Source organism: Nyctibius grandis, chromosome 8 (assembly GCF_013368605.1).
Source record: "Nyctibius grandis isolate bNycGra1 chromosome 8, bNycGra1.pri, whole genome shotgun sequence".
NCBI classification, from domain to species: domain Eukaryota; kingdom Metazoa; phylum Chordata; class Aves; order Nyctibiiformes; family Nyctibiidae; genus Nyctibius; species Nyctibius grandis.
The window spans coordinates 40,465,699-40,468,494 of NC_090665.1; positions in this window are offsets into that span (position 1 = coordinate 40,465,699).

Sequence of the window (2,796 nt, forward strand, 5' to 3'; positions counted from 1 at the left end):
GTGCACCTGGTGGTTTACGGCTTGAAATCACTGTGTTCCCCTGAGTCATGTAAGCATGTGTGTGTATCCATCTCTTTTCATGTCAAATTGCTGAAGAACAGTACGAAAAAAAAGCTTATGCCAAGCCAGAGTTAACCTCTTGAGTGTTAAGCTGGATATGAGCTTGCCTGGTGGGCTTCGAGTCCATGTGGGATGGGATCAGTTATGAATAGAGAGCAGCAGACAAAGTTTTTGAACTGTGAGTCCAAAACCAAGGTCCTAAACTCAAATCACAGCACCTAAATAAATGCATATGTCTGCGGGGAGAGGAGTTTCCCTCTCGTCTGAAGAGCAGGAAAGACGGGGAGACTTGTTCTTCAGAGGTTCGTGGAGGTTCAGCCCTGCACAAGGGGCATCTGGGAAAAGCCTCCCTTGAAATCCGGGCCTTTTTTGGTGTGGATTTTCGGGACACCTGTGTTTGAAAATGCAAGTCAACAAAAGTGAGATATCTGACATCTGAGCGCTGCAGGGATGGATATAGGCACTTGGTTCCAGTGGTTTCCAAACTGGGAATTTCACGGATCTCGCACTATCTGGCACCACCATTCCCACTTACCTCCCTGTGCTGGGAGCTCTCGGTGTGCAGGCTGCAAACTGATCTTTGCAAGCTGGGAGCTGGCAGTACAGGGCTGGAAAAAAATGTGGAACTGCAGGGAGCACTGAAGGTCTGAGCCTTGGATATGGAAAGAAGAGAAATATCATCAAAGGAAATCACATAAGTGGAAAAAGAGCCCCCTGGGGCAACCCAGGCAGCAGCAGGTCTGTCTTGTTCATGTTTTCAGAGAAGTTAGAGGTCAGCCAAGCTTGATAACGAGGTAATACAGAAAAATCCATCACTGAGCCTTGGGGGACTTGTAGATGCGGTTCTCATCAGAATAAACGAATTTAGATGCTGCTCGGCAGAGGAAACAAGAACGATTATGTATCACAAAACCAATAGATCGTCTGGAAGGATCTGGGAGCAACGTCGGCTGGGCTGGAGCTAAACTCCCCGCACGGAACCGCTGCAGGGCCCGATGCTGCCCTTCCCGGGCATAACGGTGCAGGATCAGCACCGGGGGATGCTCCGGCCAGGACCGGCTCCCTGAGGCGGGGGCATGGCCAGTGCCAGGGCAGGAGCAGCGATCGCACCCCGCGGTGCTCCGGGGTTGTTCTCCCTGCCGTCCCCTACACGCCCCCCCTCCATGGCAAACAACGGTCCCGGCGGACAGGCAGGGAACAAGCTTTTCCCTGTGGAAAAAAAATGTGCCTGGTGGTTGTTGCCGTTTTGCAGGTCTCAAGGGCTCCGACCCGCTCCCACGGAGTTGCCCGGGTGGGGGGACCGGGAGCCCCGGGGGGGAAACCTCGACCGGGGGGTTCACCTGCTAAAGCGGTCTGCAGGGCATCAAAACGCCGGCCCAACGTGCCTCAGCCAAACGCCTCGTTAAGACAGGCGGGACAGAGGGTGAAAGTCAATTTAAAGGAGGAAAAAAAAAATCCTGATCGGCCGATGGCCCTTTTATTTTTTCTCTACTTTTGAGATTTTTGGAGACTCTCGCCACCCCACCAGCTCTAGCCTCAGGCACGTTTGATAGCGCAGCTTAACGTGAAATGTAAAGCAGAATCGGGTTAAAACGGGAGATGGGAAGGGAGGCTGTCTGTAGTGAAATACTTCAGAGGGGAGGGCAGAAAAATCAAAAATCTGCCCAAAATAAAATGCTTCCCTCCCAGCCCTGCACGCGTGGGAGCAGTGGGACGATGACAAGGCAATCTTTTCGGGCAGATCGATTTGGTTTCTGTTCCGGAAGACCGCATTATTTCTTACCCCGCCGGACAAACCCGTGATTAAAACTCACCCCTCGCTCCGCGTGTAGATGCACGGCCGGGACGTGTGTGCGTGTGTAGATACGTGTCTGGGATCCGACCATCTGGTTTGCTTCAGCCCCGGGTTTCCCTTTCCTAAATCACTTCGGGACGAGTGTAGTTTAGGTACTTTTTCTCGTTTTGATTTGTTTCTGCCGCCGATCTTGCCTGGCAAAGCCGAGGCTAATACTGACTCGGCGAACGGGAGCCGCTCGCAGATGGAGGGACCGTGACTCCTTCACTGTCGTTTCCTTTCGGGTCGTTCCCGACTTTAACGGGGCCGATATTTTGCCTTGAAACAGGCAGGAATGGTGTCAATGGTGGCTGATCGGGACATGCTATTTCTCGAGCTGCGGCGGCTCTGGATGCGCGATGCTGGGGCGGGAGCGGGACAAGGCACCGGCAGCATCCCATCAACAGCTGCCTCCGATGGATCCTTCCCCCCCGCCCCCATTTTAGGGCTCATCGGGGTCCCGATGCCCAGAAGCAGAGGGCAAACGGCTCCACCCGTGTCCCCCGTTACCGGGAGCTCCCCCCACCCTCCAGGCAGGGGGGTCCGGACAGCGGACACCCACATCTGTTTCCCTTCGAGCCATGCGGGACAAGCCTCCAGGCAGGGCGATGGGGAGGCGACCGCCCTGCGACTGGGCACGGCGGGGCGCGGGGGGCGGCGGGGCATCTCCCGGGCGGTGCCCGCTGCCCTCGGCCGCTCGCAGCGCGTCATTTTGCTGCTCCCCCCCTTCCCCGTCCCTGCCCTCCCCTTTGCCGCCGTGCAGAGGCACAAGGCTCAGCTCCCGGCGGTTCCTCGCTGCCATGAAATGCACCAAGTGGAAATTCAATCGCCCCGTTGTGTGTGTGGTCGAAATCTCTGGCAGCTGCTTCGGAATTTTTTATGACACTCGTTTATGTAGGGGA